Source organism: Lissotriton vulgaris, unplaced genomic scaffold (assembly GCF_964263255.1).
Source record: "Lissotriton vulgaris unplaced genomic scaffold, aLisVul1.2 SCAFFOLD_5717, whole genome shotgun sequence".
NCBI classification, from domain to species: domain Eukaryota; kingdom Metazoa; phylum Chordata; class Amphibia; order Caudata; family Salamandridae; genus Lissotriton; species Lissotriton vulgaris.
This window is the reverse complement of record NW_028246336.1, coordinates 98,650-119,000: the sequence shown is the minus strand read 5'-3', so window position 1 is coordinate 119,000 and position 20,351 is coordinate 98,650. Positions and strand designations below refer to the sequence as shown.

General features: G+C 46.7%; 1 long non-coding RNA gene across 1 annotated transcript in view; it reads left to right on the top strand.

Annotated features, from left to right (window-relative positions):
• The first annotated feature begins 10,733 nt into the window (after window positions 1-10,733).
• The window catches only part of LOC147665976 (uncharacterized), an 81,012-nt gene continuing 71,394 nt past the window's right edge, over window positions 10,734-20,351 (top strand). Inside the window, exon 1 of the long non-coding RNA XR_015304944.1 lies at window positions 10,734-11,059. This is a non-coding gene — a long non-coding RNA (uncharacterized LOC147665976). The remainder of the gene's footprint in view (window positions 11,060-20,351) is intronic.

The window sequence follows — 20,351 nt, the reverse complement described above, 5'->3', positions numbered from 1 at the left end:
CTCAGGGCCTCCACAGCATCACTCAGGGCCTCCACAGCATCACTCAGGGCCTCCACAGAATCACTCAGGGCCTCCACAGCATAACTCAGGGCCTCCACAGCATCACTCAGGGCCTCCACAGCATCACTCAGGGGCACCCCAACATCACTATGCGCTACCAGAGCATCACTGAACGCCACAGCATCACTGAACGCCACAGCATCACTCCGCGCCATCACAGCATCAATCTGTGCAACCATTCAACTACAACTGGTTCAAATATGTTCGCTCAATGTTTCAAGCTTTGTTACAAATGTCACAAAAAGATGTTAATATTTCACTTCTGATCTTGGATTTTCATCACAATAAAATACACTGAACATATTCTTCACAAAAGTTATTTACAAATGTTTAAGCTATTGCCATTATAAATTACAATCACTTTTATTTAAGTATTATTTATTAAAAAAGATTAAAAGCCATTGTTATTTGTAATATCAATACATCTAAGTCACGTAAATACAAAACATGTTGCATTACAAATGCTATAGGTGTCACATTTGCGAAAGATATAACTATTGGCATTGTAAATGACAAAGCTATTAATTTAGCTATTTTCAAAACAAACACATAAATAAAAGAATTGTCATTTACAAGACCAATAGCTCAAACTTTCCTAATGCAAGACCTATTGCATTGCAAATGCTTGTTAATCATCAGTCTTTGACCCAGTACAAGAGAGAGAAAGGCAGGAAAAGGTGAAAGCATTAGGAAGAGAAAGACGGGAAAATACTTGCGACAAAGGGAGAAAGTGGGGATGAAAACAGAGATGCTGGGCGTGCATGGTGGTGGGTGAAAGCAGCCAGAGGTTGAATCTAGATTAGATGGCCCCGGTATTCACCAATCCTGATATTCAGCTGCAGCATTGACGGGATTCTGAGACAAACTTTGGACCCCAGCACTCATTATTTTACAAATTAAGCAAAGGACTGTCTAGTCAAGCTTTGGAGCCCTCCCACTCAGAAAGGACTCTTTTCTGTATCAATACGCTCTGGACTCACCCCTTTACTGTCAGTCGCCTCCTTCTCCTCTTTGTCTGAAGGCATTTTCTGTCCCCTCTTTGTTGGAGCAGGGGCCCGACGTAACAACAATGTGCAGAGCTGGAGAACAGGAAAGAACGAATAAACAAAGAATTTGCACTTTGAACACGTTATCAAGCTGGCCAAAGGACATTATTTATAACCAGGCCTAGCATCAGCTGGGCCATTAACACCCTTTCCTTTCCAGTCCCCAGCGAACATTGACCAGACTGTCCTGTCCACACACACTGCATCTGATGTTATTGCGATCAAACGTGCCAGATCAGCACACAAGCACACCCCATCAAGGAAGAGGGAGTGTCAAGCATTTCGAATCAGAAGTCCCTGATCCCCAGTCGACGCACTGTGGGATAATGACCAGAGAGCATATTAACAACAGAATGTTGCGGCGCTGCAACGATTTAGGTGCGCCGTTTTTACAAGAATATGGTGCACCCCTGTGTTTTTCCTTGCGCCGGCGCCAAAAAATCTGCCTGATGGCAGCGCAGGCACCCTTGCACCACCAGGATTTCATTAGGTTTAAGTAATGTGCTTCCACTGAAAAGAGTGCTTGTGTTGCTGCACTTTTGTTCTTGTGGCTAAACTAATACTCAACACAGCAGGACTAAGTTGTTTCTAGTGGCATGCTAATGGTCATGGCTATATGCCCGATCTGTTGAGGAATGTTATGATATAAGCAGAAGGGCTGAGGTATTTATTGTGAAAAGCTGATTTTGGTGTCCAGTCTGGCCCTGCTCCTGCACCTCTTCTTCCTCTCTCTCTCCGAGTTCACTTACACACTCACTCACATTTCCTACACATTCTTCCTCCTCAAACAGACATTGTCTTTTCCACCTCATAGATGTTTGACCTTCTTCAAAGAACTCTCCAGTGAGGCCACCAGCATTGATGGACCAAAGCCAGGAGGATCCTCAGGGAACAGGAGCTGGTCCTCATGAGGGCGTGAGCATCAGGACATAAGGCGCCCCTCACTAAGCATGGGCGAATTTTGCGAATTGGCAATTCGCGAATTTGTGGATTTGCGAATTGGCAATCCGCAAAATTCGCGAATTCTCGTGAATTTGCGGATTTATTTGTTTTTGCGTGTTTGCGGGTGTTCGCGAGGCACTTTGCGTGTTCGCGGGTGTTCGCGGGTGTTCGCGAGGCGCTTTGCAATTTCACGTTTTTTTTTTTTGCCTGCCTAATCACTGCCACCCTCTTGTTTTTTATGTCCATCTGCCCTCTGTACCACTTGTTTCTGTGCCCTCCTGCCCTCTGCCCCACTAATTTTTTGTCCCCTTCTGCCCTCTGTCCCACTTTTGTGCCCTCCTGCCGTCAGCCCCACTTAGAATGGCGCTGGCAAGCTGCCAGCGCCATTCTAACACCTTAGCAGCTATGGAACGTCCAGCTCCAGTGCTGAACGTTCCATTGCGCAGGTGCAGTTGGAACGTCCAACGGCCGACGGCAGCACTCCCGAGGTAGTGGTGCCGTCGGCCGTTGGACTGGGCGCAGCACTTATGAGGCTAAAATAGTTAGAAATAGCTTCAACAGGAAGCACTAATAGATAAAGTAAAGCAGGTGCTCCAGTTGAAGGTCAAATTAAGTTACACAATCATTAATCACCCCAAGTTTGGGGGTGATTAATGATTGTGTATCTGAATTTGAGCAGCACCTGCTTTACTTTATCTATTAGAGCTTCCCGTTGAAGCTGACTTTTGTAACTATTTTAGAATGGCTCTGGCAGCTTGCTGGCGCCATTCTAAAAGAGTTACAAAAGTCAGCTTGAACTTTTGACCCAATCCCCGTTCGCGGATTTCCGTTCGCAGATTTTGTGGGAAATTCGCGAATCTCGCGGATTGCGAATTTACCGAAAATCCGCGAAATCCGCGAGCGGAACAGATTTTCCGCCCATGCTTACCCCTCACAGATACTTGATCCAAATGTCTTTGATTCTGAACCTCAGGGAAGGGCTATCCTGACAGGGAAGTCTTGAGGGACCAAAGCCCAGAAGGATGTTTAAGGCAGAGAGAAATCTTTAGCAGGGGATGATCCTCAGAAAAAGCTGCACCCCTGTCCTCAGGACCTAGGTGCTTGATCCAAATGTCCTTGATTCTGGACCCCATGGAAGAGGAGGGGCTATCCTGGCAGGCAGGTCTGTTACTTAGAGGAAGAGTGGCTGGTATTTCATGCTTGTAAGGGTCCCATGGTCGTGGTACCTGATCCTCCGGCCTTGGGCTCTCAGACCTTTAGGACTGTGCTAGACTAAGGACAGGGGTGCCTGTTCTTTGGGACATGGGTGAGTTGATGACGCTTCCGCCAGATTACCTGGTCTCTGTTGCTGTGTGGACATCGTGCTTACCGCGCAATCAGGAAGTCAAGGAGCTCCCTGTCTCCTTGGAGTGTGCTTGGTGTTTGAACATGTCAAGGAGGTTTATGATTTGTTGTGGTAGTTAGAAAGGTCCTCTTCAAATTACTTTGTGCTGGACAAGAGCCCAAGGCGTGGCCCTACCATTGTCCTTCTCGCAGCTTGGCTGAATGGGGGAAGGTAACTCCCAGCAGCTGGGGAAAATTACAGGAGGGAGTGAGGGAGGAAGTGGGGGATGAGAGGGGAAATCACTGCCAGAACAAACACCCACTGTTTCACTGGCCATTTAGCCGTTCAAACAAAGTAAATACACCTTTCATTAAATCACAGGGACATGGCACGCAAAGAGCGGAGGAGTCCAAATAAACAAGAGCGGCACAAATTCTACAACTTGCTGAAGACAAATGACAATATGCCCCTACCTTCGCTGGCAGACCCAGTGCTGTGGTCCAGCACTGACTTACTGGCCCACGGTCAGTACCCTAAGCCCATGGTCGGTTGTCTGTTTTGCCTGTAGAGGGCAATAGAGTGTCAGATTGATTATACAGGCTCAGTGCCTCTTAAACAGACCTAAAGCAGCCATACAGGCCAAGAGACGGTTCATATATCAAGGGGGAGACCTCAGATGAACACATACAGCTGCATATATCCATCCACTGCCTCATATGTTCATGTCATGCCATCATGTGCCAAGCCTGCTACATATGCAGATGTTCCTATGGATCCCCCGTGTACAATCTCCGATACCCAGGACTACTCTTGTGCTCATATTCCTCCAACATACATGACCTAGTTCAGTTTCACATTCATAGTACTTAAAAAGCCCAGTTATCAGATTCATATATATTAAATTTGTCTGCCAATGCTAACCATCTCACTGTGTCGCAGTCCCAGAAGAAGCCATGCGGGCTGGCAGCACCACCTGGCTCCAGGGATAGGGACCCGATTCCCTCCATTATACCTTGGATGTCTGCTAATGGGCCCCCTTAGCTCAACTGCCATATGAAAGCTGATCATGATATGTTTGTAAGGGACAAGTTGCTTAAATGGTCTTCTTGATATTTACGAAACATATATGTCGGTATTAATTGTATCCGAGAGGCCATCATCCAGGTGGTGATCGCCACTGTGCTCTCCCACCTGGATTATGCACACTCTATTTATTTAGGCCTACCCCTCTATCTGCTGAGGCGCCTTCAGATGGTGCAGAACTATGCGGCTAGATTGATCACGGCGCAACCTAGATGGCAATCAGCCACTCCATTGCTTAGGAACCTTCACTGGCTCGCCATGGCCCAACGTTGCTCCTTCAAAACTGGCTGCATGATTTTTAAATACCTCCACTGCAAAAGCCCTACATTTATTAATAAACTCATCACGAAACACATTCCTTCCCGCAATTTGCGCTCATCCCATCTGGCCCTTCTCCAGATACCTGCTTTTAAACGCAAGCGTGCTGGGGGTTGCTGATTTGCTATTCTGGCACTCCGTCTGTGGAATACCTTCCCCCTTGAGATCCGGACTTGTCCGGATCTCATGTCGTTTAGGAAAGCCTTAAAGACCTGGCTCTTCAGACAAGCATATCAATAATCCCAGCACACTTCATGACTTCAGGCATCGTTCTCTGTCTTTTATCAGCGCCAGGAAACCAATCGGTGGCAGTGCGCTTAATACATTATTTTTAACATAACATAACATCTTATGTATATAGCGAACATTATTATGACCCTTGTGTGGATTTGTGCTTTGATGGTTTTAAAAACTCTTTTAACCGAATAAAGCTTATTGTTGACACTGACACTGTGACACTGTGATCATGATATGTTTGCTTTGTAGGTGAGGGTTAGTCAAGCTGATTGGCTGGGGCAAAGACTGAAACTGTGAGTGTTCTTGTTTGGTTCTGCTACATTAAAGATGCTCTGTTTTTTAACACTGGCTGATGGCTAGTCAAGCGCTAGCCAACTGACTTCACACTCTCATTGTGGCGAAGGGTGTTCTGCTCTTCTTTGTCTCCCTTCCTCATGGGAAGGGACAGGCCAGATGTCTGGTTACTCTGTCATTTTGGGATGAAGTGAAGTGTCTGTCAGATGCTTTCTCTGCCCGAGGGTGCTATACTCACCAGGAGTTACGTCAGGGACCAACTCCAGATGTTTAAGGAGACAGAGAAAAGTTCCACCAAGCTCCTGGAGTGCAGGCGTGCTGCAGCTGCTGCTGCAGATGGTCAGAGGAGTGACTTGGAGCATAGTTGCTGCAGTGATCAGATATCCCTCTCAGTAGGTTGGGCTCAGCACTTCATGTAACTAGTTGCAGGAATCAGCTTGAGGGGATGATCCCTGAAGGTGGTCATGTGGGCGATGGAAGGAGCCATCTAACCCCAACACCCGACTAAATCAGCACAATAGGGGGGTTTGTGAGGGAAAATGACTGGTGCGAGATTTAGACCCCTTTCCACGTGCATGCAATGAACAGTCAGTATGCCGGAGTGGAGTCATTATACAGCTGCACAAGGGGAAACATGGATTTACTCCATTGCTAGAACCCCTGAATGGAACTGCAGTCTGCTGTCTGTTTGAGGCTCATATCAAGCTTGACAAAAGGGCTAAAAGACTTGCCCCTCCTCTGGAAGTAGGGGTAGAAGCCCCCATTAGGGCTTAAAATGTTAACAGCATGGTGTGAGAGGTTGGGTTAGCCACCCTCTGCTATATTTAGGTGGCTCTTGTCCAGGACCCATTTTCACGTCTGACGTTTAGGCTTACCCAACAATAAAGTTTTGCAAAACCATGACAAAACAAAAGAAAAACATTGACAAAGGCAAAAGGCTGATGGCCAACTCCAGCCCTATCCGCTTTGTCCGTGCTTGTTAATGGTGCAGGAAACGTGTGAAGGCTTGTGCAGCTAACAATAAGATCAGCCAAGTACTGGGACTTTGGAAGGTATTACGCCGCCATTGTATGGCCATATCTGAAACATGCTTTAATGAATGTTGCAAAGGCCTCTCGATAAGCTATATATACTGGCATTCCAGGCATTTAGTCAACTAGGAAATGTTTAACAAGGGGGTTGTTTGGTACTTACTATCTCCAGTGCTAGCACTCAAGTAAAGGGATTGTCTGGTGTCCCTGGCTTTTCAAGATGCCTATTGCCATTTCACTATCATTTGACTCATAGGCGTTACCTCAGTTTCACAACAGGGTCCCAACACTACCCGCTCCATGTCCTACAGTAGCCCTGAAGACCAGTCCTTGAGTGCTCCCCAAGGCTTTGTCTCTCAGAGAGAAGGATTCCATTTATTGCATTCTTGGATCATACCTGGTGAAGGTGGTCATCGGTCCATTTTTCTCCGTTTTTCACCATATCTATTTTTAGAGTCCTGTTGTGTTATGCCCAACATTCCCAAAGTACGGCTGGGGCACTGCGCAACTTTCATGATGGCTTATAGCAATTTCTAGAAGATCTGAAAACCAAGGTTAATAGGGTGATAGATGCAGGAGATATTAATTCGGGGTCAGGGTAGACATTTATCGTGTGTTATGGCTGCAGTATTGATGTAATTTATCTTTGTTTATCATCAATTTTGGTTTTGATAACCTACTTCTAAATTGTCCTTTTTGTACATTTTTTTACTTTTTTGATTTATTTTACTAATGTACATTTGATTGTGCTTTTATGGATGTGAAGCCGAAATAAAGTAATTTTGACTGATAGTAATTTGGGGTTGATCAGCATGAGGATGCAATGTTCAAGAGAGTGACAGATGATATTAATGACCTGATTTCGAAGCAGCATATTCATGGACCACTCAACCTGCATGCCACCAACAAGCTTGGATGGTTACTTTTTGTCTGAGACATATGTAAGTGGTGTTAACACCTTTACCTTAGTTTGATCATCCTTTTATTAGCAAATCTTTTCACTTGACAGCCCAGGCTGAATACAATGCCCAGGGAACAAAGGAAGTCGATCACAGTCTCCTGATATACGCTTATGCAAGTGGGGGGGGGGGGGGGGGGGGTGCTTCCTTGGTGGCCTCGGTATACTCTCTGTTGACCTGCCTCAATTCCTCTCCAACAGCTGTTATATATCTAAAGCAGTCACCTGAACCCAGTTAAAGCATTCAGTTAATTTATTGGTGGTGGGTCAACACTCCCATAAGGCAAAGTAAGGCTTATGGCACCACCTAGTGATAATGCTAAATAACCACGAAAGTCATAACAATTGTAATTATGGTGTCTTGTTACAGGCAATTTCAGCTGCCTATTTCTGCATGGATTATATTAATTCATGGCCTCAGGACCACGACATATTACGGAATGTTATACCTTTGCAATTCACTTCCCATGATGATGTTGGTAAAAAGGCTAGATACTGTAGTCCCTAACCTGCCTGTAATAATTGCCTTTACTGTGCCTTCTTTTGTGTTTTACAAGCAAGTCAGGGTAATTGGCCTGTTGCAGCTTGCATGCACAGCTCTCCAGCGGAAACATGTTATGTTGGCCGGAAGTCTGCAAATCTTTGCACTGTTCTCTTCACCTGTATGGATCAGTTACCACTTATGATGAAGCAGAACTGGGATATCCGATGATCTCTCAAATGTGCCTCTATCCTGACCTGCATCACGCTCTGGTAGATCGAAGCTGCTGCAATCCAGCCCTATTAAGTGTTCTTCATGAACTGGTCTAAAAACATGGAGAAAAATATTCAGTTTCACAATCAAAATGTTATCCTGATGTGCATCCTAGATCAGAGACAATGACAAATGCATCTGAATATTCCTGACTGTAGTACACCTTGGTATCCCATTGCTGCGATACCTTCCTGGCTTACAATGCAGCCGTACTCTGATTTGCAGTGCACCCAGGTACCCTAGTATTGAGACAACCACACATAGTCCGCGCCCTAACGCGCAGTGCACACTAGTCTTTGAGTACAGACACATACAAAGATTACTCACAAACCCTTCAGTTTTGACTCGAAGAGTTAACTGTGAGTGTCAGTGTGCACTACTCTTTGAAAACAGGCACATGCACAGTTTACTCACACAGCATTTCAGGTCTGACTCACAGTGTTGTAACTTCGAGTCTCCCCCTAATGTGCAGTGTGCACTTTTCTTTGGATACAGACGCATGCACAGATTACTCACAAAGCCCATCAGTTCTGATTCGAAGTGTTGTAACTGTGAGTGTCCGCCCTAACATTCAGTGTACATTACTCTTTGAGTACAGACACATGCACAGATTACTCCCCAAACCAATCAGTACCGAGTTGCAGCATGAACTGGTGTCTCACTACTGACAGGCTCACAGTACTCTTAAAAATCCATTTTGCTCGCCTTACATGAGTGTGGGTTAAAAAACGGTCTCTTGTTCTGATAGGGTTGCTTGCGTGCACGTTAAACGCCTGTCTCTTTTTCTGGTAGGGTAGCTTGAGTGCACGTTAAAAGCACGTCTCTTTTTCTGGTAGGGTAGCTTGAGTGTACGTTAAAAGCCTGTCTCTTTTCTGGTAGGGTAGCATGAGTGTGAATTAAAAGCCTGTCTCTTTTTCTGGTACAGTAGCTTGAGTGTACGTTAAAAGCACGTCTCTTTTTCTGGTAGGTTAGCTTGAGAGTGGGTTAAAAGCGTGTCTCTTTTTCTGGTAGGGTAGCTTGAGTGTACGTTAAAGCCTGTCTTTTTTCTGGTAGGGTAGCATGAGTGCACGTTAAAATCCTGTCTCTTTTTCTGGTGGGGTAGCTTGAGTGTACATTAAAAGCCTGTCTCTTTTTCTGGTAAGGTAGCTTGAGTGTACGTTAAATGCATGTCTATTTTTCTGGTAGGGTAGCTTGAGTGTACATTAAAGACCTGTCTCTTTTTCTGGTAGGGTAGCTTGAGTGTACGTTAAAAGCCTGTCTCTTTTTCTGGTAGGGTAGTTTGAGTGTGGGTTAAAAGCCTGTCTCTTTTTCCGGTAGGGTAGCTTGAGTGTACGCTAAAACCCTGTCTCTTTTTCTGGCAGGGTAGTTCAGACAGTGAAGGTGCTTGTTTGAGTAACCTGCAAGTGTGTAGGGTTGAATTTCTGGTGGTCTTTCCATCCAAGGGTCAGAAAATGCATACTAATAAGTTATGTATTAATAACACGTCAGTCAATGACACAGGTCGATTCTGTTTAAAGTACTGTGCAAATGTCTTGCGTTTTATCTGCACACCCCAATTGCTTGTTTACCCCAAGTGCTTGTTTAAACCACTGCATATAATTGTGCAAAGAAACCCTTTTCAAACACAGAGTGCTCTTTGTGCTGTGTAAAAAGAACTAAAGATAAGCTGGTGAGATAGTTGAGTGAGTTAAGTACATGCTGCTGAGGTCTTTGTGTAACCTAAAGGTCACAAATGCTGGTTCAGCAAGATAGCTTGTCAGGTTACATAGCCTGCCCCACAAGTGTAAGTAACCTCTGGTTTAGTTTTCAAGTTTAGTATGAAAGCTCAAGGGGTTAATGCTCCCGTGGGAGGTTTGTGATGGGTTCACAATATCCCATTCAAGTCTTGTAACACAAGGGATTCGTGTGTCTGCTGCACAGCTAGGCATGTAACTTTCAGGACACTTCCAACCTCATTAAGTCAGGAACTTAGCCTAATGCGCACACTGTAACGATCTGTATGGCAATGCAAGAAACAAGCATTCCTACTCAGGTATGATTATTGGTGTTTTTTCAGTGGCGTTTCAAAGGTAAGTAAACTACACAGCTTTAGCACTTTTGGGATGGCACCAGGGCAGGTGCAGACTGCTTCAGAAGAAGTCACAAGCTACCCTCGATCTATGGTCTGCCCCTCCGTGAGCCACGAAAAAACATGAATTTACACTGTCAATTACTATACAGGTTGAATATAGGTGCGTTACGCCCATAGGGCTAAAGGGCTTTTGCATTTTATTAGGTCTCGCTGTCGTGGGCCGCGCACATGCGCAGTGTCGCAGACGAGATTTAATGATTTAGAGGCTTTCATGTATCTGGCTTTAAGCCCCGTCCCTCTTTCCCATTGGCCGGCGTCACCGTTTATACTAAACGGTAGCCAGCCATTGGGAAAGAGCTTTTCCTGACCTAGACTTTTCTATTTTTCAGACGACCCACTTGGACGGGCTCACCTGATTTACGTTTGTCGCAAAAGCTTTCTTATCTTTATGGGGCCATGTGTTTCAAACACATGTCCCCATAAAGACAAGAAATTGGTGGACCGTGCTTGTTCAACAGTTCCCGTTCCTCTGAGCTGGGAAATTCCTGTCGGGGAGGCGGTGCAGTATAAAGACCCACCAGGGCTGGGAGGAGGGACTCTTCCTCTCTATCCTAGTTTAGCCTGCAGCAAGGGGTGGAGGCACTGTATAAAGTAGCCACATACCGCAACAAGCAGATTCAGCTTGTTGAAGAAGAGGAAACTAGTAGAGTGGAAACCCAGAGACCACACGCCAAAACGCCGCAAATCCACTCATGTGTTATCTCTCACGGACACAAGTTCCCAAAGACCGCACACCTAGAGAACCTCACTGATTCTGCAGTAGACCCTCGCTGTCCGGAGACAGTTCGCGCCTGGGGATATATTTATTTCTGTGCCTGTTGAGTGGGATGTGGTGACTTCTGGCACTCTGCGCCATCCTGGCGTCTGCAGGTGCCGAATCGGTAGGTGGAAGTGAAATTGGGATTGGTTATATATATTGTGATCATGTCTCATGGAAAATGTGCTTGGTGGGCTATGTGATCTGTATTCGGGCACCAGATATATTAAACTTTCCGTAGTGTCTTTACCTAGTGGTTGTGTTGTTGTTGTGTATCGGAGCTTTAGCCCAAATGGCATTAATGTATAATCTTACTTTTGGTTTCTTTGCTTAGTTTTAAAATGTGTTACAGGTCTGTTTTTCAGTTCACTGTGGTTGAGTTTTTCTGTACTCTGCTGCGGATTCAAACTAGCTCCCTGTGGGTGTTATATTTTAACAGGTTCGGGGTTACTTGTGAGATATCTGCGTCCATGCGGTTGTAGTTTATGTTTAGGGCTGTGGGAACGGAGAATAGCTACCTTCCTTATGGTCGAGTGTTCTATGAATAGGCATCAGAAGTCCAGTGCTTAATTTGTGCCGGTGCTTTCCAGTGCTTAGCACCGGCACTTATCGGTCAGGGCCGGGTCTACACAGGATATCAGCTGCTGCCTGCTCACTGACTTCACACAAGTCTTCCCAGTGGCGTAGAAGAGCTGATAAGCGTTAAGCCATAATGGGACACTCCGCATAGTGCTCCGAGACGCAGCTTCTTGCAGGGCTCAGTAAAGTCATAAATAGTTAAAAGATTTCTGCTCTCAGCTCTGACCGGCTGAGAGAGCAATGTAACGAATCTGCCCAGCCAGGCTACCACATATATATTTCTGCGGCGCCGCGCGATGACACACTGCTACAATGTTGCAATTCCCGTACGTTTAGCTCTGGCTGTCACCCTGACGTCACAGGCGGGCCCTTCAGGTATTGTGCTAGTACTTGCTGGCGCCATGGTGGACCATCGTCACATCCTGTCTATCTGAGGTAGGGAGGGAGATGGCTGGTTGCTAGATTTGCCGCCCGCAAATCATTCATAGATTTCGCAGCTTCCTGCTGCAGCTTGCACCTGCCGAGGGACGCAAAGGAAAGAGTCAGTGACCCGAGTTGCACCAGTTGTTGCAGGACAGCCTGTCACTGGACAGTCCCGCTCTGGACTCATTGAACAGCCTGGACGACTCGCATCTCAATAAGGGAACGTGAGTGATAAAAAACAACTTTTGCATTTACTTTCATTTGCCGTTTTTTCTTTTGTGCTAAATGTCTATACAGAGACATGTAAATACTTCCTGCCAGATTCATGTGTACTAAGCGAGGGAAAAAAATAATCTATTCTGAATCCCCACGGAGGCCTGGCAGAGACAGGCAGGGGTCATAGCGAGAGCTAGTTTCACAGCTTCCCCCTCCCCCTGCAACCAGCAGCACACGGTTTATTAATCCAGCCTTTGCAGAGGTGAGCAGCCCTGGAATTGCCGCTCGCATCCTCAAAGTAAATCAGTGCCTCTAAACTCTAAAGTAATCTCTAGCTGCTGAATTAGCTTGATATAACTCCAGCCGCTGCCTTTCCAATACACACGTGTATTTTTTTATGGGGTGTTTATGCTGTTTCACACTCGTGAGCACACCTCTGATGCACCACTACAGAGGTACTGAGTGTTTACCTCCCCACCCGCTTGCTAAACATACAGCGGGCTCGTAATAGCTGCAGGCAAGTATTTGTGAAAAACTCCTCCTTAACCCCACATCGCCTTCTGGCAGAAATCTGTTTATTTTTAGAGTCTGCCTTTGATTGACGACAGAGTCCCCAGAGTGTAAAAGAGCACGGATGGGCGCAAATCCTGCTAGAATGTTCTGCAGGTACGTGTGGACAAGTGGTGACTAATGTAAATATGCCCATAAAAGCTCTTATTCGCCAATCAGTTCACCCGATGACCTGGGATCTCTACTACCTTACCCTGACCTACTCACTGCTTAGGGGACATCCTTAGGCTGCTTGAAAACATATGAGATTAGATTCAGAGAGATAGAAGGGAAGAGAGGAAAAGGGAATGTTGGGAAAATGTGATGTTCATATAACAATATGTCATGTTACGTTTACTTTGAAGTGCTGGTGGTGAACAGAATTGTAAGGGAGTATAGGAAAGAGAGGAATGTTCTGGAATATTGGGTAATGAGACATAGGGGAGGCGCCATAGGCGGCTGTTTCAAATTGCCTTTCCTGCACTGCCTAAGGACGATTCAGTATGCAGAATTGTATATATAAGTGTAGCAGTAATTGTGAACGCACCATTTTCGACATTGACACACAGTATTACTACACGGGGCCGGAAGAGATATTTGTAAAGCTTCTCCTCTGCCTTGTAATCCCACGACCGGACCACCCGACAGGTGGTCCACCGGAGGAATTATTAATTGCCCTGCTGAAGAGGACACATAATGGCGCCAGAGAATGCCCTTTAAATCAGCTGGGTCTCTCCCTGCCTGCAGAAACTAATTTAAGTGTTGCAGCAAACTATTGTATTGTTTTAGTTTGGAGGGGTAGGTGCTGTAGACTCGCTGACTCAGGCTGGCAGGATGGCAGCCGGGCTCAGAGCACGCAATAATAGAAGTCATTACGTGCCATTACCAGCCAGAATACAGCACTTCTCGCAGACTTCTCGAATGAAGACATGCTGCTTAGCTCCGCTGACGTCTCTGCTCATGCACACACACACATTCTGTAATTCAAGTTCACTTTTAAGTTGTTATAGGCTTCTCATATTTTATATTTTGGTATATTGATTATTATAGCGCACTATTCACCCAAGAGAGTATCCGGGTGCTTGGGCAGTTGTGTAGGTGTGAGTTACTCTAGGTGCTTATGTGAAGAGCCAGGGCTTCAGCTTCTTGTGGAACTCAAGGAGTGATGAGGTGGCTCTGATGTGTTGAGAGTTGTGGATGTCAGTAGACCCAACAATGGAAGTGGGTGGAGCCGGGGAAGTGGGTGTTGCCTCCTAGAAAAATGTTAGCACCTGCACTTCATATTTTACAAATTAAGCACTGCCCGTAGTGCTACGTGCAGTTCCTCAACGAACTAAGTGACCCTTTTCTATGGCAGTGTTTGATTCCTTGAGGTAATCAAAGTTTTCTTATGCTTGTTAGATTTTGACTGTGTTGCTCTTTACAGCTGAACTTCAGTGGGTGCGTTCTCAATGAATGGTGGTTGGTTTAGTAGTTTGTGGGGTCCTCAAAGTTAGAATGAGTCTGCCTGCTGTAGTTGTTGACTTTAGTTCTTGGGGTTTTGTTCCTCTATTGTTTCAAGTCCCGTTGTAGTTTCCTGGTATGTGTTCGGGTTTATTTGTGTTTTGATAAACACATTTTTATTTAGTTTACAGAAGGAGAACACCAGCCAATCCGCACCGTAATACAATGATCAAGGAGTACGTACCCAAATTCTCATTACCCAATATACAGACATTGATAAACAGAGATAAGACGGAAACAGTCGGACCCCCCATAATTATGACCCCTCTCTCCAGCCACTTCCCCCAAATTCTGCGGTATTTCATTGGGCAGCCATGTGCCGCAGACATAACCTTCTCTTGTTTGGCCCACCAGTCCACCCCGTCCCGCCAACGTCTCACAGTTGGGGGTTTGGGGCATTTCCAGAAGGCCACAATGTCTCTCTTGGCCACCACCATAGTTGTAGTGAAGAACAACTTTTCGTTGCATGACCAGTCTAGCTCATCAGTGATGCCCAGGATTGTGTGCTTAGGATCGTGTGGAACCCCCCACCCAAGAACCTCCGAGAGTTCCTCTTGGATGCCTTTCCAGAATCTCGCTAGGAGGGGACAACCCAGACCATGTGAAGGAAGTCAGCGGGTTCATGGCCACATCTGGTACAGGCTGAAGACGGGCTAAGCCCCACACGATGGAGGCACACAGGGGTAAGGTATGCGGCATGTAGATAGTAGAGATGTACCAAGCACAGTCTAGCGGAGGTGGTGACTGTTCTGGGGGCCATAAGGGCATCTCGCCAGTCTTTCTCTTCCAAGGGGCCCACCCAGTCTCCCCATTGCGTCCGCAGTCAGTCCAAGGAAGTCGAGGTGTTGTTTATCAGTGTGCGGTAAATGCGGGAAATGCCACCGTTCCCCAGGTCCCCCAACATAATCTGGGCTTCGGGCAGGCTGTGGTCTGGCAGCCATGTACCCATTGTAAGATGTAGGCATAGGGCATGTCGCAGCTGAAGGTAGCGAAATAATTGCGAGTGGAGCAACGAGTACCTGGTTTGGAGATCTTCAAAAGAGTGCATGTGGTCCCCCATCAAAACGTCTCCCAGCTGCTAGATGCCTATGCGGTCCCCAGCGTCAAAGCCCCGAAGCCCGGTCACCTCCTGGAGCCAGGTCCCTTGCCACAGGGATGTGCAATGAGTCAGTGTGCGTGTCTAGTGGGTGTGCCGCAGTGCCGTCCGCCAAGCCAGTAACACAGAACGCATCACTTCCGGAAGGCGTGAAGGAATCGGAACCCCAAATAGGAAGGATTGGATTTTGGCGAGGCCCAGCTCCCCAAGCTCGAGCCTAAAGGCTGGATCGGACCACCCCTCGTTGAACCAGTCATGGATGGAGAGAAATCACGTGGCTAGATAATATAGATAAAGGTGAGTCATCCCCAAACCTCCGTCAAATGAGGGGATCCTGCTAGTGTTGAGCGCTAGTCTGGACCTACCCTTCCCCCATAAGAATGTGCTAGTTAGGCAGTCGAGTTCACGGAACCAGGCCCTGGGGAAGCACAAGGGGGTGTTCTGAAGCATGTAAAGAAAGCGGGGAGCACCATCATCTTAAAAAGGGCCACCCTCCCCATGGGGTTCAGGGGCAATTACTGCCACCCCTGGAGATCCGCCCTAGCTCGCTTCACCAGAGGCGTGACATTGAGTGCCCAGCTGAGCTCCGGTAGCAAGTTCACCCAGATTCCCAGATATTTGAATGATTGACAACGTAGGGGTATTTTGGACTGCCAGTTAAAGCATTCCCGGGAAAGGTGGAGGGGAACCATGACTGATTTGTTGGGATTTAAACGGAGGCAAGAGGCCTGCTCGAAGGACCGCAAGATGCAAAGGCAATGGGGGCCGACCTGGCAGGATCTGCCAGGTGAATGAGGACGTCGTCCGCGTAGAGGGCGATTTTATCTGATGCAGCGCTGGGCCACTCCCATCCCCGCATCTGATCGCAAGACGCTAAAGGCTCCATCACTAAGGCGAAAAGCAGGGGGGAAAGGGGACAACCCTACCTCGTCCCTCTGCAGATCGAGAAGGGCTCTGACAGGACCCCGTTGACTAGAACGTGAGCCCAGGGGAGGGGGCGTATAGAACATTGACCATGGCCCGGAAGCGGGACCAAGGCCCATCATGTCGAGAACATCATGAAGGAAGCCCCAGTCCACTGAATGGAAGGCCTTCTCAAAGTCTACTGAGAGATGCGCTAGGTATGGGGCGAGGAGGTGGCGGTGGGCCAAGGTGGAGTGCAGTCTGCAGAGACAGTGTTGGGTGCCACGAAAGGGCATGAACCCACATTGGTGGGGGTGGACCAACACAGACAGATGGGGTTTGAGTCGCTGGGCGAGGATGGTGGCGAACAGTTTGACCTCAGTGTTGATGAGGGCGATGGGGCGGTAATCAGGGCATTGAGGCGAGGGGGGCTGGGATTTTCGAGGACCACAATGGTGGGCATGTCTGTTTCCAGAGGGAAGGAGCCTTTCTCCACAGCCTAGCAAAACAACGCATCTAGCTGAGGGATCAAAACTTCCCGGTAGTGGGCATAGAACTTTTGAGGAAGGCCATCTGGACTCGGTGTCTTGCCAGAAGAAACAAGAGCGATTGCATCACTGATTTCCTCACGGGAAACGGGACGGTCCAAATCGGACTGGGTGGCGGCATCCACACATGGAAGGCAACTACCTTCCACATCCATCAAGTCCGTAAGGGACAGGGTTGGGGCTCGGGCCTCGTATAGCCTGCGGTAAAAGGCGGCAAAGACCTTTGCCATTTCCAATGGGGCAGGGCATGGCATAGTGATCCGTCTGGTGCCGCTATCTCAGGGATTATGCGGTTCGCCCTTGGGTACGTAGCCAGGCGATGATGTAATAAATGCTCACCTGGGTTACTGCAAGGTGTTGTGTTGCCTGCCCTAATAATACATCGATGACATTGATTTGCCTGTGTATCAAAAAAGCTTAAAGCGTGTCCTACTCCAAATAATTGCTACATCGGGTAATAGAGGTAAAATACCTTACCAGTACTAGTCATCCTTAAACAGATGCTTGAACTTTGAAGCTCTGATCAGGTTCCGTTGTGGTTCTGTCCTATTAAATGAAGCTGTAAGCAAAGGAAACTGGTTGCAGACCAGGCGTCTAAATGATGCAAGTTGCTTCTATGGCAATTGAAAAAAGTCTTCTTTTCAGACCTTTTTCTGGTACCTGAATTCCTTATTGTGTAGGCCCTTTCTAGTAAGAGTGTACTCTCGTATGAGTTCGGATTCTGCTCCATGAGTTTAGGATGTTAGTTGATGAGTGCCTTATGATCCTGGCGTAGAAGGTGCTATACAAATGCAGTTGTTATTAGTAGGTATCATGATGTGCCTTAGGCAGACAGGTGTCCTCAGAAAGTGTTTGAGTGGGATCTCGCTTTTCAACTGCATCCTATTTTGGTGTAGATTTGGTTGGCAGAGGATGTATCCTAAGGCACGTTACCTTATTGCATTGCTTAGGAAGAGAGGCCTTTTCAACAGATCCATTCTTGGGTGTGACAGATGTTTTTGAAAGTGACTTGACAGGATGAGCTGCTGCTAATCATGCTTAAAAACATAAGGGGGACCATGCTCAATGAAGCCTCCACACCTTGCAAACACCTTTTAGTCAAATGTTCTTTGGTCACCTTGACGGGCTTCTGCTCCCTAGCAATAAATAGTCTTTAGTGGTAGGGAACCTTATTTTTCTTGTAAATTTACCTGTCTAAACAAACTTTGTTTTCTCAATCTAAATAATAGCTTCTCTAGATACTTGGCCAGGTAGACAACAAATGTGGTTCTCTCCTTCAACTAGACTTCACAACCTCCTTCTCTCTCTATGAACCGGACCGGATCACCATAATTTTTGCTTTCTCCATCAACATTGATATCATTGTACCCTCCACAAATAAAAGCCATAAACAGTCTATTGCAACACATATAAAACCTGGCTCATCCACCTTCAAAAAGAGTGCAAATAACTTTGAGCTTCCTTTCCTCTCTTCACTAGATGAAGACGACTCCGGACTCTATGCCCGGCTCAAAAGCATTACCTGGCTGCATGCCAATCATTTTTCCATGTCAAAACTGGGAATCTTTAGCCGCAGAGAAAATAAAAAGACTTCTCACAACAGTGTTGCTGTTCTGATAGCATCTTTGTTCGATCTATACATTTCCTCCACAGCAGACAGCATCAGCCACATTTAACTCAAAGTCCTAAAAGAAGGCATGGGTCTTGGCAGGTGCAGCCCAAGGGTGATGCGCTTCCTTTCAAATGAGCTGTCGCGGCTTCCTCCAGCTCAGAGTTGGCTTATTTCATCGCTCCCTGTCTCTGCGCTCCAGCTACTGAGGATCTACAACATTAGCCTGGTGAAAAGCAAAAACATGTGGAATGCTTATGGAGGAACAACTCGCGAAACACCCCTAAGTTTAACAAGCATTGGCATAGCCAATAGGTCTCGCTTGCGCGCTGCGTAGGCGAGACCTAAAAAAAGCCTGTGACATTAGCTAATTACTGCAAGATTGTCAGAGTGAACATTCTTTGAACGGGATCTCGTTATTACGAATAATAATAAAAACGGAGTCAATGAAAAAAATTGGCCGGCGGTGAGAACCAATGCCAGACTGCTCTGTACTACAGGCACCAACGTACCGCTGCCAGACTGTCATAAACAAGTGTCTACAGGGACGTGGGCCTGTTTATTTCTGTCTGCCCTTTGTCAGCGTCTCCCAAGACCAATACACCGTTTTGTTGTTCTGTACCTTGAAACTGTTGTCACAACAGGCTCCTTCTGTTACTGAAAGCCCTTAACCCAATACTACCATAAACAGCTGTCACTTTTCTGGCTTACATCTTAGATATATTACAAATGAGTATATTAAAATCAGGCATAAGCGTTACCTGAACCTGGGGCTCCCACGCCTTCCCTGGCTCACGCCGGCTGCTCCTAGCCTACCCCAAGGGCAGACAGCACCCCTAGAGGCAGTGTCTGCAGCCCGCCCCGTGCAACCTGCCTTACGTCATTGCCCCACCCCTTCCAACCCTCTACTTTCAGAGTAGCTTGAAGTTTACACTCATTATGTATGTGGTTGTACTGAAGAGGACACGTAGAAATAGTATTAAACGTACACGTATTGCCTCCCTGGTCAACACGCTTGGTCTCTTCAGCTGCTCCAGTTCTAATGACATTTCACCCCTCTAGAACATGTATATGTGACATCATGGCTCGGCAAAAGACTGAAGCACTACCAACGCTGCAGTGGTCATTGAGAGGGAGTCTCATGCATAGTGGCATCCACAGGGGATTCTGCAAAATTAAAAACATAATGGTGACCTCTGTCTCTACGGGACACATGTTATGTTAAGTGCATTTGTAGCATATTCCCACCAAATACATGGTCTGACGCGCTTTCGTAGTTCTGAGATTCTCACTGGCTGGTGTCCATGTTCTCTGTTGGCATTTATTGTTGCTTGGATGTGAGGGATACTGGAAGTTATTGGCAATGTTGGGGAAAACTAATGTATAGCTCATTGATGAAAAAGGATAATAATAACAGCTGGCTAGATCCTGTCATAGACCTGCGTGCCTACGTACACTGCTGTCGGTTCCATTCTACTTGGGCTTCCAGCTGCCCTTGCTCAGCATCAGGATGTTAGGTTTACAGACATCTGTGTCTAATATGTGGCTTTGATGTCCCTCTATGCATAGGTGATGTGCATGTCTGCATTCCAATGTACCACAGGTGGCAAACGCTTAGCCAACTATATAGGTTGAAGTTGTGTTGCATCTTGTGTGCATGATGGAGCCGGGAGTTCTTGTATAAAATATACTTTTGTTCGGACGCAGGTGTTCTGTCCAGGAAGATCTACGAAATGTAAGGCTGCCATGATGTCCTAGAGATACCCAGGTAGCAAGAAGTGTCATCTCTGCAGTTACAAGAGGCAGAGCCCTAGCTCTCATACTCCAGCACACAAGAAAACTAATTGACACAAGTAGACACTCACAGGTTTGAACTTTGTATGCAGCTGCTGCCCAACTGTCAGCAAACTTACCGTGCGCCAAGACCGACTGCCGTACTTAACAGGGGCGTTAAAATATTCATGTCCCTGAGGACTGAGAACCCTGCAAA